General features: G+C 40.5%; 1 long non-coding RNA gene across 1 annotated transcript in view; it reads left to right on the forward strand.

The window, feature by feature from the left end:
• The window catches only part of LOC141056055 (uncharacterized), a 47,232-nt gene extending 43,681 nt beyond the window's left edge, over positions 1-3,551 (forward strand). Inside the window, exon 2 of the long non-coding RNA XR_012221572.1 lies at positions 2,861-3,551. This is a non-coding gene — a long non-coding RNA (uncharacterized lncRNA). The remainder of the gene's footprint in view (positions 1-2,860) is intronic.
• Positions 3,552-15,588: the final 12,037 nt, after the last annotated feature.

Genomic DNA, 15,588 nt, shown 5'->3' on the forward strand with positions numbered 1-15,588 from the left:
ATTGCAGCAGAGAAAGCTAAGTGTTGTTTTCCTTTACCTTGCCTGTCATACCTTCCCTTGTGTTGTTTTAGTGCAGCGGTGGGACCAGTGTCCTCACTTGCCAATTCCCTACTTAGGGATAGGTGCAGGGCAAGCGAGGGCTTAGGTATCCTGCTCGGTGACAGGTTGAAAGAACCTGTATAGGGATGTTAGTAAGATCAGGGCACTTCGTCAGGTGAGTGCAGGAGGTGTCCATTTTCCCCGTTCCCTATCGCATGGCCCATCGTTTTTAAAGTTTCCCTGGTGTTTCCTGGTGTTTTTTTTTGTTTTGCCATTTAGTGACCGACCAATTGGTGGGTCATGTCACACTGGGCCAGTCACTCCGTGACAGCTTTGCACTGATATGTGTATACCCACATACACTCCCTGCCTACCTAGCACTGATATCTATAAACACCGTAATTAGTTCTCAGAAGGACTGTTGGTTTAGCTGGATTTGTATATTCAATATGGTATACCCACACTAACTTATACCCACCAATTCTGTCCCTATCTCAGCAGCAACTCACCCTACACTGCCTGATACCGTAGCTGACTGTGACGAGCAGGGTGGCGCCAGGTCTGATATAGACCTGATGATGCTGTGCGGCCAGTCAATCACTGTAATGCCACAACCAGCATGGCTGTGGCATTACAGTATGTGGCAGACAATCTCTGCATGTTGATTGGCACTCTAAATAGCGCTAAATAATTAGGGCAGGACCCAAGCTCGTCCCGAGCAACCAAGGAAATGCTTGGCGCTCGCCAAGCATCCCGAGCAGTGAGATGCTCGGGCAAGCACCGAGCACTTCCGAGCATGCTCACTCATCACCAGTCCAATGTCAAGTTTACGGTGTGATGAAATTTATTAAATCTTTCATGGAATTTTATAAGTTCTTCTCTAAGGCCAATCTAGACTATTAGCATGTCATCGATGTAACGGACGTAAGCCAAGGGTTTGATGGAACAGCAGTTGTTATCCAGTTTAGCAATGAAAGGTTAGCGTACTCAGGTGCCATTTTGCTGCCCATAGCAGTCCGCTGCATTGTAGATATTACTCCACTATGAAAGAGAAAAAATATGCATGAGGATAAATCTGGAGAGTTTTATTACAGACTCAGACCGGATCCCATTAGCTTCCACATTCATCTGGGAGGCAGATAGGTCGTAGGAATTCACTAAAACTGTGATATTTCAACTCTCTGCCAAACTGCCTCAAGAAAGACCACCAGAATATTAGAATCATGGTGCAGTTATATTGCAGCTATGGTTAGATAGTGATGCAGTAATTGTGCAGTAGGTGTTTTGTAATAGAGCTGGTATGATGCAATAATGCTGCAGTAGATATGTACTAATGATGCAGTAATGGAGCAGTTATGGAAGAGATGAAAGAGTAATAGTACAGTAGATATGACCTAGAGGTGCAGTAGTGGTAGAGTAATGGTGCAGCAATTATGCTGTAATGGTTACGATGTAGTAAATTTGTGGCACTTTACATATTTATTCTGCACTGTGTGAATGCGTCCTGACACATTTTTCCATATTTCCAGACTTTTCCTTTGTTTCCTGGTGTCCAGTTGCACATGCTCCCAGGTGTAATAGATTTCTGTAAGCGCATGCAAATATAAGCAAAAAGCAAACAAATGTCTTCATGTCATTAGCGTCTATTGTTCTGCTGATCGGCTCCTCTATATATATGGTAGAAAATAAAGATACAGAAGAAGCCACCACAATGATGATTTGGGGCTAATCCTATTGTGCAGGCAGCAGTGCAGCCATGATATACGTGGAGAAAGCCTCTATTATACCGCCGGGCTCGTATGAATGACAATTTCACATCCCAATCATCCACTTGAACATGGAGAACGAGTCTTTTCGCCCGCTGTATAAATACTCAGGGAAAGTAAACTCATGATATTATTTGTCGGAGCAGGTGAGGGATAAAGCGCTCTGCGCTCTGCAACAATGGGGATCTGCTAGAATAAATGGACGATTATTGGACATCTTATGTTTCCGCTTTTGTGGTAAAGATGCACTAAATAGAACAATGGACATCTTATATCTGGATAATCCCAAGACTAGTGGTACTTAGGGCGGTGTGCTGACGTGTTCTCTGTCCTCAGGCACAAAGCGCAGTGGTGCCCAGCTAATGTCAGCGCTGTGCTAGGAGACAAATCCCCAAACCTCCTTCTGGAGTCAAATACAGGCAAGAGTATATCACCCAACTTTCCTAGGCTCCTGAATAGTAAAGTTACCCATTGCTGTGATCAGTGGGGAAATCTAGTAGAAAGGGTTCAGTTTCCTCACAGTGCCACCACAGGAGAAACTATCAAAGCAGAATAGTGAGTGCAGCTCTTGAGTATAATACAGGATGTAACTCAGTATCAGTCATGTAATGTATGTACACAGTGACTGCACCAGCAGAATAGTGAGTGCAGCTCTGGAGTATAATACAGGATGTAACTCAGGATCAGTAATGTAATGTATGTACACAGCGACTGTACCAGCAGAATAGTGAGTGCAGCGCTGGGGTATAATACAGGATGTAACTCAGGATCAGTAATGTAATGTATGTACACAGTGACCAGCAGAATAGTGAGTGCAGCTCTGGAGTATAATGCAGGATGTAACTCAGGATCAGTAATGTAATGTATGTACACAGTGACCAGCAGAATAGTGAGTGCAGCTCTGAAGTATAATACAGGATGTAACTCAGGATCAGTAATGTATGTACACAGAGATTCAATTATAAATGGAAATAATATTTTTATATTGTGTGAAATAGTGGACATTAATTCGCTCCATCAGATGTTACTTTCTGCATTTACCTCTTTCTCCTAAGGTATGAGGGAAGATTAGCCAGAATGCTGTAACATCCCCTTCGCTCATGATGTTGGCACCTCCAGGAGGCGATGATAGAGGCGATTCCAGACATTAAACACCGCGGGACTCTGGAGGATCCTGTGATTAATCTTCCTTTCGGCAGTGTCCATGTATTTAGTAAACATTTCAGTGTAGCACGGTAGAGCTTTCTGCCGGCGGAGTCTGAGTAATGTCAGCCATCATCACACATCATCCCGTTAATTCAGATTTTGGACACTTGCCATGATGTGTTTACATAGATTAACAATGATGTCCAGCAAGTGGATCTTGTTTCTAGAATTCTTCATTCGGAGCCAAAGTTCCCAACCTGTGATGTTGGGTGAAGTCCTAGAAGAAGCTCGTTTTCAAGGAATCTGTTACATTTACCTTTATTAGCACTTCCCCCTCCAGTAAACCTGACTCTATTCACACCAATTACACTGTCATCTGGCTGATTACTGACGTTGAATTCTGGCACATAGGTCTGGTGATATATTCCCACTCAGAAGTCTAGGAAAGCTGGATAACATCAGAACACATGAAGGATCTGTCATTGGGATTGTATAAGATATCACAGTAAAGTTCACCATAGACTTGTTAATGTGTCCAATTTTATTCATTTTAGTAACATACATGTTTAATAAAGGAGTCTGGTTTCCAAAATCTCTCAATGACGCATTAGAAACTCTTAATTAACACCAGTGGCGTAACTAGTGTCCGATGTGCCCTGAAGGATAATTCGGACCTGTGCCCCCCTCATTGTAACATTCTAAATCCAATAAGGACATACGTGTTGACCCCCATCCCCAAATATGTAGTAATGTCCCACATCCTGATATTTATAACCCCCATCCTGAGCCCTTCCTGGTATATACAGTGGGGAAGATAAATATTCGATACACTTTTAATTTTGCAAGTTTTCCTCCTACAAAGAATGGCGAGGTCTGTAGTTTTTATCGTAGGAACACTTCACCTGTGAGGGACAGATAAAATCACATTGTATTATTTTTACATGATTAATTTGTACTTTATTACATGAAATATGTATTTGATACAAAAGAAAAAAAGAACTTAATATTCGGTACAGAAACCTTTGTTTGCAATGACAGAGGTCAGGTGTTTCCTGTAGTTCTTGACCTAGTTTGCACACATTGCAGCAGTGATTTTGGCCTACTCCTCCATATAGATCTTCTCCAGATCTTCCAGGTATCGGGGCTGTCGCTGGGCAACATTGAGTTTCAGCTCCTCCTAAGATTTTCTATTGGGTTCAGGTCTGGAGACTGGCTAGGCCACTCCAGGATCTTGAAGCGCTTCTTATGGAGCATCTCCTTAGTTGCGCTGGCTGTGTGTTTTGGGTCATTGTAATGCTGGAAGACCCAGCCATTACCCATCTTCAATGCTCTTACTGAGGGAAGGAGGTTGCTGGCCAAAATCTCATGATACATGACCCCATTCATCCTCCCTTAAATACGGTGCAGTCATCCTGTCCCATTTGCAGAAAATCACCTTCAAGGTATGATGTTTCCCCCACCATGCTTCACGGTTGGGATAGTGTTCTTCTTCCTCCAAACACCGCGAGTGGAGTTAATACCAAAAAGTTCTATTTTGGTCTCCTCTGACCACATAACCTTCTCCCATGCCTCCTGTGGATCATGCAGACGGTCATTGGTGAACTTTAAAGAGGCCTAGACATGTGCTGGTGTGAGCAGGGGACCTTGCGTGCTCTGTAGGATTTTAATCCATGACGGCATAGTGTGTTACTGACATTAATGTTTGAGACTGTGGTCCAAGCTCTCTTCAAGTCATTAACCAGGTCCTCCCATGTAGTTCTGGGCCTATTCCTGACCTTTCTCCGAATCATCCTTAGCTCCCGATGTGAGATCTTGCATGAAGTCCAAGACTGAGGAAGATCGACAGTCATGTTGTGTTTCTTCCATTTTCTAATAGTTGTTGCCTTCTCATCAAGTTGCTTGCCTATTGTCCTGTAGCCCATCCCAGCCTTGTGCCGGTCTACAATTTTGCCCCTGGTGTCCTTAGACAGCTCTTTTGTCTTGGCAATGGTGGAGAGGTTGGAGCGTGTTTGATTGAGTGTGTGAACAGGTGTCTTTTATATAAGTAATTAATACAGGTAATGAGTGCAGGGTAGGAGGGCTTCTTAAAGAAAAACTAACAGGTCTGTGAGAGACAAGATTCTTGCTTGTTGGTCGGTGATCAAATACTTCTATAATGAATAAAATGCAATGTAATTACATAAAAATCATACAATGTGATTTTCTGTTTTTTATTTTTACACACGTGGTCAAAATTGTTGGTACCCCTCGTTTAATGACAGAAAAACTCACAATGGTCACAGAAATAGCTTGAATCTGACAAAAGTAATAATAAATAAAAAGTTTATGAAAATGAACAAATGAAAGTCAGACATTGCTTTTCAGCCATGCTTCCACAGGCCACTCACTGATTCCAAGATTGTAGACACCTGCGATGGTAATTAGTGGACACACCGCGATTTAACGTGTCCCTTTTGTCACATTATTTTCAGGGGTACCGTCATTTCTGTCCAGGCCTATTTCATGAGTTTTATTTTTTTTAAATTCTGTGGAAGCATGGCTGAAAAGCAATGTCTGACTTTCATTTGTTCATTTTCATAAATTTTTGATTTATTATTACTTTTGTCAGATTCAAGTTATTTCTGTCACCATTGTGGGTTTTTCTGTCTTTAAACGAGGGGTACCAACACTTTTGACCACGTGTGTAGATTCTGTCTCTCACAGTTGAAGTGTATCTATGATAGAAATTACAGACGTCTCCATTCTTTGTAGGTGGGAAAACTTGCAAAATTGACAGTGTATCAAATACTTATTTTCCCCTTCCTCACTGTATATTCTCCATCCTGGGCCCATCCTGGTATATGTGTCCCCCCTCCTAGTATATATGTTCCCTATCCTGGTATATATATATCCCTCATCCTAGTATATATGTCCCCATCCTGTGCCCACCCTGGTATATATATGTCCCCATCCTGGGCCCATACTGGTATATATGTCCCCCATCCTGGTATATGTGTACTACATCCTGGTACAGTGGGGGGAAAAAAGTATTTAGTCAGCCACCAATTAAAAAAATGAGAGAGGCCTGTAATTGACATCATAGGTAGACCACAACTATGAGAGTCAAAATGAGAAAACATTTCCAGAAAATCACCTTGTCTGATTTGGCAAGATTTATTTTTCAAATTATGGTGGAAAATAAGTATTTGGTCATTAACAAAAGTTCATCTCATTATTTTATGATATATCCTTTGTTGGCAATGACAGGGTTGATACACACTGTTGGTGGTATGTTGGCCCATTCTTCCATGCAGATCTCCTCTAGAGCAGTGATGTTTTTGGCCTGTCGCTGGGCAACATGGACTTTCACATCCCTCCAAAGGTTTTCTATAGGGTTGAGATTTGGAGACTGGCTAGGCCACTCCAGGACCTTCATATGATTCTTAGGAAGCCATTCCTTCATTGCCCTGGTGGTGTGCTTGGGATTATTATCATGCTGAAAAACCATGCCACGTTTCATCTTCACTGCCCTTGCTGATGGAAGGAAATTTGTGTGGCACCCCAAGAGTTTGGTTGCCACAGTGGCCTCACTTCCCTCCAGGGGGGAGTTATGTCATGCCTGGAATTAAGGAAGGGATCCCTTATCAGGTAGTTCCAGCATACAGCACAGGTCCTGCTCCAGGCCAGCAGAGGGAGCTCTAAACCTGACTTCTGGGGAGCTGCTCTCTGGTCAGAAGCAAGAAGTTAGAGGGGTTGTCCACTATTTTTAATTAACCCCCCCCAATGTATCCCCCGTGGCCCCTAATGAATTTTGTAAATACCTCATGTTGGCTATACAGCCTGTGAGCGGCGCTATCGCTGGCCGCTCACAGGTAGCACGTGACCCCCGGTTGCAGCCGGCTCTTGCCTCCACTGACGTCCCGTCAAGTGCTGACAGCAGTCGGGGGTCCCTCTTCCTTCATCCGCGCTGGCTGCCAGGCTGTGGGCGGGGTTATCCCCCCGCGTCACACTCGGCATCCACTGCGTGGCCATTCATTGAGAAAGCATGCGATGGATGCTGGATGTGACGTGGGGGGTAACCCCACCCAAAACCCAGCAGCAACGCGGGGAACCAGCACTGAGTCACGCCTCACTTGATGTGACATCAGTGCTGGGTCACATGCTGCCTGTGAAAGGCCACAGATAGCGCCGCTCACAGGCAGTATAGGCAACATAAGGTTTTTACAAAATTCATTAGGGTCCCCGGGGGGATACATTGGGGGGGTTGCATTGGTCCCTTTGCAGAAAAACAGCCCCAAAGAATGATGTTGCCACCCCCATACTTCACAGTAGGTATGTTATTCTTTGGATGTCTCCTCCAAACACAACGAGTTTTATTTCTACCAAACAGTTCTACTTTTGTTTCATCAGACCATATGACATTCTCCCAATACTCTTCTGGATAATCCAAATGCTCTCTAGCAAACTTCAGACGGGCCCGGACATGTACTGGCTTAGTAAGGGGGACACGTCTGGCACTGCAGGATCTGAGTCCTGGCAGTGTAGTTTGTTACTGATGGTAGCCTTTGTTACGGTGGTCCCAGCTCTATGAAAATCATTCACTAGGTCCCCCAGTGTGGTTCTGGGATTTTTGCTCACCATTCTGGTGACCATCTTGACCCCTTGGGGTGAGATCTTGCATGGAGCCCCAGATCGAGGGAGATTATCAGTGGTCTTGTATGTCTTCCATTTTCTTATTATTGCTCCCACAGTTGATTTCATCACACCAAGCTGCTTGCTTAATGCAGATTCAGTCTTCACAGCCTGGTGCAGGGCTACAGTTTTGTTTCTGGTGTCCTTCGACAGCTCTTTGGTCTTCACCATAGTGGAGTTTGGAGTGTGACTGTTTGAGGTTGTGGACAGGTGTCTTTTTCACTGATAACAAGTTCAAACAGGTGCCATTACTACAGGTAATGAGTGGAGGACAGAGGAGCCTCTTAAAGAAGAAGTTACGGGTCTGTGAGAGCCAGAAATCTTGCATGTTTTTAGGTGACCAAAAACTTATTTTCCACCATAATTTGCTAAATAAATCTTGCCAAATCAGACAAGGTGATTTTCTGGACTTGATTTCTCATTTTGACTCTCATAGTTGTGGTCTATCTATGATGTCAATTACAGGCCTCTCTCATCTTTTTAAGTGGGCGAAATTGCACAATTGGTGGCTGACTAAATACTTTTTTCCCCACTGTATATAAGACACTCAACTTGGTATATATGTCCCCATCCTGGTTTATATGGGCCCATCCTGGAATAATAATAATACTTTATTTTTATATAGCGCTAACATATTCCGCAGCGCTTTACAGTTTTGCACATATTTTCATCACTGTCCCCGATGGGGCTCACAATCTAAATTCCCTATCAGTATGTTTTTTGTAGTGTGGGAGGAAACCGGAGTGCCCGGAGGAAACCCACGCAAACACGGGGAGAACATACAAACTCCTTGCAGATGTTGTCCTTGGTGGGACTCGAACCCAGGACTCCAGCGCTGCAAGGCTGCAGCGCTAACCACTGAGCCACCGTGCTGGTATATACACTAACGTTCAAAAGTTTGGGGTCACCCAGACAATTTTGTATTTTCCATGAAAACTCATACTTTTATTAATCAAATGAGTTGCCAAATGAATTTAAAATCTAGTCCAGACATTGACAAGGTTCGAAAAAAAGATTTTTATTTGAAATAATAATTTTCTCCTTCAAACTTTGTTTTCATCAAAGCTCCCTTTGCAGCAATTCCAGCATTGCAGACCTTTGGCATTCTAGCAGTTAATTTGCTGAGGTAAGCTGGAAAAATTTCACCCCATGCTTCCAGAAGCCCCTCCCACTAGTTGGTTTGGCTTGATGGGCACTTCTTGCGTACCATACGGTCAAGCTGCTCCCACAACAGCTCAATGGGGCTGAAATCTGGTGACTGCGCTGGCCGCTCCATTACAGGGAGAATACCAGCTGCTTGCTTCTTCCCTAAATAGTTCTTGCATAATTTGGAGGTGTGCTTTGGGTCATTGTCCTGTTGTAGGATGAAATTGGCTCCAATCAAGCGCTGTCCACAGGGTATGGCTTGGCGTTGCAAAATGGAGTGATAACCTTCCTTATTCAAAATCTCTTTTACCTTGTACAAATCTCCCACTTTACCAGCACCAAAGCAACCCCAGACCATCACATTACCTCCACCATGCTTGACAGATGGCGTCAGGCACTCTTCTAGCATCTTTTCAGTTGTTCTGCATCTCACAAATGTTCTGTGTGATCCAAACACCTCAAACTTGGATTCGTCTGTCCATAACACTTTTTTCCAATCTTCCTCTGTCCAATGTCTGTGTTCTTTTGCCCATATTAATCTTGTCCTTTTATTAGCCAGTCTCAGATTGCCTTTTTCTTTGCCACTCTGCCCTGAAGGCCAGCATCCCGGAGTCGCCTCATCACTGTAGATGTTGACACTGGCGTTTTACATGTACTATTTAATGAAGCTGCCAGTTGAGGACCTGTGAGGCGTCGATTTCTCAAACTACAGACTCCAATGTACTTGTCTTGTTGCTCAGTTGTGCAGCGGGGCCTCCCACTTCTCTTTCTACTCTGGTTAGAGCCTGTTTGTGCTCTCCTCTGAAGGGAGTAGTACACAACATTGTAGGAAATCTAAAAAAAAAAAACCTACAAAAGACAAAATGAAAAATTAAATAAGTAAAAAGCAAAAGTGCATTTAAATCATACAGAGTTCTTAGTAATACTGTATTTGATCAAACATAGCATAAAAGCCGTCCCACCATCGACAAGGTGACTCTGCGGTCGGGGCGGTCCTACACTGTCTAATATTAAAAACCTTATCATGGGTCAAAGTTGACGTCTGTGTGAATAAGGGCAGACACGGACCGGGTCCCAACCACTGGACACCAGTCAGGGGAAGCCTTTAAATACAGTTTCCAGCTCAGGAGAGGGAGGCCACACCCCAGCTTGCACAGAATGCAAAAATACAAAGAAAAAACACAAAAATTGAGCTTGGTTTGAATTGGTACACATGCAGCATGTAAATGCATGTTCACATGGCCAAAAAGCATACAAAAACCTACAAAAGACAAAATGAAAAAAAACCCTGCTATAATTAAATAAGTAAAAAGCAAAAGTGCATTTAAATCATACAGAGTTCTTAGTAATACTGTATTTGATCAAACATAGCATAAAAGCCGTCCCACCATCGACAAGGTGACTCTGCGGTCGGGGCGGTCCTACACTGTCTAATATTAAAAACCTTATCATGGGTCAAAGTTGACATCTGTGTGAATAAGGGCAGACACGGACCGGGTCCCAACCACTGGACACCAGTCAGGGGAAGCCTTTAAATACAGTTTCCAGCTCAGGAGAGGGAGGCCACACCCCAGCTTGCACAGAATGCAAAAATACAAAGAAAAAACACAAAAATTGAGCTTGGTTTGAGTTGGTACACATGCAGCATGTAAATGCATGTTCACATGGCCAAAAAGCATACAAAAACCCACAAAAGACAAAATGAAAAAAAAACCCTGCTAAAATTAAATAATTAAAAAGCAAAAGTGCATTTAAATCCCCGGTCCGTGTCTGCCCTTATTCACACAGACGTCAACTTTGACCCATGATAAGGTTTTTAATATTAGACAGTGTAGGACCGCCCCGACCGCAGAGTCACCTTGTCGATGGTGGGACGGCTTTTATGCTATGTTTGATCAAATACAGTATTACTAAGAACTCTGTATGATTTAAATGCACTTTTGCTTTTTACTTATTTAATTATAGCAGGGTTTTTTTTCATTTTGTCTTTTGTAGGTTTTTGTATGCTTTTTGGCCATGTGAACATGCATTTACATGCTGCATGTGTACCAACTCAAACCAAGCTCAATTTTTGTGTTTTTTCATTGTAGGAAATCTTCAGTTTCTTGGCAACTTCTCGCAAGGAATAGCCTTCATTTCTAAGAACAAGAATAGACTGTTGAGTTTCACATGAAAATTCTTTTTTTTCTGGCCATTTTGAGAGTTTAATGGAACCAACAAATGTAATGCTCCAGATTCTCAACTAGCTCAAAGGAAGGTCAGGTTTATAGCTTCTCTAATCAGCCAAACTGTTTTCAGCTGTGCTAACATACTTGCACAAGGGTTTTCAAGGGTATTCTAACCATCCATTAGCCTTCTTACACAGTTAGCAAACACAAACTACCATAAGAACACTGGAGTGATGGTTGTTGGAAATGGAGCTCTATACACCTATGAAGATATTGCATTACAAACCAGACGTTTGCAGCTAGAATAGTCATTTACCACATTAACAATGTACAAAGTGTATTTCTGAATCATTTAACGTTAGCTTCATTGGGCAAAAAATGCTTTTCTTTAAAAAAAAGAAACTTTCTAAGTGACCCCAAACTTTTGAACGGTAGTGTATATCCCCCATCCTGGTATATATATCCCCCTTTCTGCTGCTGTTCTTTAATGTATAAAAAATTAAACATTTCTTCTTACTTTCCTCTGCTTCCATGAGGTATAGCGTCCTTTTCTATAGCCGGCACCTGACTTCAGCTTGCAAGCGACAGGCAGCACATAACGTAACTGCCATGCGCCACAAATGATGCCGACGTCAGCTGCTGGTGTCTGATTGGCCAGAGAGTCCCTGTGCCACAATGCATTTCCGCTGAATGTGTGCCCCCGAATGGACATCCATCCAAAATATGCGCTCGCGTGGGCTCGGTTGCAGTCGTCATGCCCTGGTTAATACAGAGGCCCCATTTTGGATCCTTTACTTAATAGCCAAACTTACAAGTAGAAAACTTTTTTTTTCACTCTGGAGGAGCCAGCCTGTCCATGCAATAGACATATTAAATACAATGAAAGCCACGTAGTGCTCTAATGGGCCTTGTGGTGGCGCTGCAGAGAAATTGATCACTAACTGCTAGGTTCCTCTCCAAATAAGAACCCATTGATCCATTTTTAATGATCCAAGCAGCAGGACACCATGATGGGCTCAGCTTATCATTCCATTCTGGGACTACTCTTACAAAAAGAGATTGATCAAAATGGTCCGTAAACTCCTATTAATGTATATATTTAATAAGGCCACAATTGGGGTGCCATCACATTCACCTACATTGTACTCCATGCTGATGTTATCACTAGCTAAATATGTATTTCATTTACTATGGTCTCATTATATGGGTGGGAAGGGATGAGAGGAGAAGGGGCCACGGGTGGGTTGCTTGATGCCCCAGGTGAGAAGATGTCATGAATTGTGAGGGGAGGACTGCGGCTCCTCTCATCCTCTTAGGATTTACAAGAAATTTTGTAAATTTACAAATTTACAAGAAATGCAACAAATGAAAATTATGCCGACACCCACGGGGCATAAATGATTACATCAAGTTGTCATTATTTTTGGAGCACTTATCTTCTCTCGTGATTCCAATTAAACCAGCTTAGATCCCTACAGAGAAGCCCTGACGCTGCGGAGCTGTGTATTGTGATGTTCTATATCATCAATGTATGTATAGAGAGGTTCTACAGCGGCTAAGGTGTGTATTGAGAGGTTCTGCAGCAGCAGAGGTGTGTATTATGAGGTTCTGCAGCAGAGGTGTTTATTGTGAGGTTCGGCAGCAGCAAAGGTGTATATTATGAGGTTCTGCAGCAGCAGGGGTGTATATTGTGAAGTTCTGCAGCAGCAGAGGTGTATATTGTGAGGTTCTGCAGCAGCAGAGGTGTATATTGTGAGGTTCTGCAGCAGCAGAGGTGTGTATTATGAGGTTCTGCAGCAGCAGAGGTGTGTATTATGAGGTTCTGCAGCAGCAGAGGTGTATATTGTGAGGTTCTGCAGCAGCAGAGGTGTATATTGTGAGGTTATGCAGCAGCAGAGGTGTATCTTACGAGGTTGTGAAGTAGCCAATGCAAATATGATAAAGTTCTGCAGCACCTAAGGTGTGTTTTGTGAGCTTCTGTAGCAGCTGCGGTTTGTATCATGATGTTCTGAAGCAGCTGAGGTGTGTATTATGAAGTTCTGCATCAGGGAAACATTACATGCTTCACTTTGTTAAAGAAAAAGGGCACTCTACATGACTGTCAATCTGTGGCTGAAGTAGAAGAAACTTTCTTGCAAAGAGAATTGTGAGATAGATAGATAGATAGATAGATATAGATAGATAGATAGATAGATAGATAGATAGATAGATAGATAGATGACAGACAGAAAGATAGATAGATAGATAGATAGATAGATAGATAGATAGATAGATAGATAGATAGATAGATAGATAAATCTGTGGCTGAAGTAGAAGAAACTTTCTTGCAAAGAGAATTGTGAGATAGATAGATATAGATAGATAGATAGATAGATAGATGATAGATAGATAGATAGATAGATAGATAGATAGATAGATAGATAACAGATAGATAGATAGATAAAGACGGGCCACTGTCGAAACGTCGCCACCTGAGGATCAGTAAAGTATCCACTTTTTTCACATTTAATTTGGAGTGCTGCCTATTTTTCTTGATTTATTAATTCGGTTGTTTGGACACTGCTGAATAGGTTTTGCACCAATTGTTTAATTTTGGTAGTACTGCCCTTTTTTTATTTATTTAGATAGATAGATAATGGATAGATAGATAGATAGATATATAGATAGATAATGGATAGATATATAATGGATAGATACATGGGATCTGTGATAGATCAATCATAGATGTATCACATTGTCCATCTCTATATAATGGTCAAGTTATGACATCAAGTTAATGGAAATTTATATGGCCAACACAAGCACTGTGTGTGGAAATCTGTAAGTATCTTGATCCTGGTCTCATTACAACTTTATTAACTAAAGAAAGTTAATTTATCTTGTTATTAAAATCTGAATGTTGAGAATTTGATGACAATTTCAGTAATTTATTTGTATCTATGAATGATCATTCAGAAAGTGTTACTGGTAGGAGCAAGAACAGTGACTTTCTTTTGTTGAATTAGTACCACAGGACCAGGACTCCCTGCGGTGCTCTCTGCTCTAGGACCCCTGGAATGGTACACAGTCCATATATTCATCAGAATGGTGTCCTCACATTATGCCCCTCTACATAGCAGTACAACAATGCTGCTACTCTCAGAGGCATGAAATAACAAATCATAGGGTATTAATGTTAACATGGAAGAAACACAGAGCAACTACATGGAATTTGATAGCTGATCCTTTTACAAAAGATAGATAGATAGATAGATAGATAGATAGATAGACAGATAATAGATAGATAGATAGATAGATAGATAGATAGATAGATAGATAGATGATAGATAGATAGATAGATAGATAGATAGATAGATAGATAATTAGACAGATGGATAGATAGATATATAAATAATAGATAATAGATAGATAATAGATGATAGACAGATAAAACTAAAATTGTGCAGAACACTATAAATTCATATCAAAACGAAATATGAATTTATATATTATTGCTTAGAATTGTATTATTTTTCTGCATTTATACAGTGCATGGAATAATCTAAAGGTAATCATGATGAGCATTATTTTAAGCTTATTTTTATGTTTATCATCGTTTTTCTTATTTATTCATATTTATGACTCTTCTTAAATAATTATTGCTGTTTTCTGTTGTTTTTTTTCCTGCATTATTTTTATTTTATTAATCCATTTGTTTTCATAGTGAAAACTCAATTAATAAAGTTATTTAGTATTTAATACTGGCTGTTTCATTATTTATTTGTTTGTTGCTTTCAACGAGATTTTGTATATTGCAGTCATTGTTATGAATTGATTTGTATGTATTTATTCAATTCTACTCTTTAAATATTTTGCTTACAGCTAATTATACTGGAGTAAGACCGAATATTCTTTGTTTTCCTTTAAGTCCAATTGTCAGTCAAATGTTTCTTACACACGATGGCACTTTAATTGTATATTATTAATTCAATGCAATTTATTACATTAGGAACATTTCTGTGCTGCACATTATAGCTGCAATTAATGAAATGAGGGATAAGATTTGGCATAAGACAACTACAGAATTATCGCTTCTGAAACGGTAAGAGATTACTATTGGTTTTTGTATATTTTTAATTTACATTGAAACTGCAATGCATCTATATTTCCATATATCTCTTTCTAGCTGTGTATCTCATGTATCCTTCTATTTATTTATCTATCTATACATCGTTTATCTAGATAACATTCTTATAACTATAAATCTATATATCATCTCTTTCTATTTATTTACGGATGCATTATCTATATCTATAACTATCCATTATCTGTTATCTATCTATTATCTATTTATTATCTATCTATCTATCTATCTATCTATTATCATCTATCTATTATCTATTTATTATCATCTATCTATTATCTATTTATTATTTATCTATCATTTATTATCTATCTATTATCATCTATCTATTATCATTTATTATCAATCTATCTATTATCATCTATCTATTATCTATTTATTATCTATCATTTATTATCTATCTAATATCATCTATCTATTATCTATTTATTATCTATATATCATTTATTATCATCTATCTATCTATACAGCATATTTATTTATTATTTTATTTATTTATCTTGGATGTTTCCCTTTATAATAAACCAAT

This window comes from Dendrobates tinctorius, unplaced genomic scaffold, assembly GCF_039654945.1.
Source record: "Dendrobates tinctorius isolate UK_male_01 unplaced genomic scaffold, ASM3965494v1 ptg000196l, whole genome shotgun sequence".
In the NCBI taxonomy this organism is placed as follows: domain Eukaryota; kingdom Metazoa; phylum Chordata; class Amphibia; order Anura; family Dendrobatidae; genus Dendrobates; species Dendrobates tinctorius.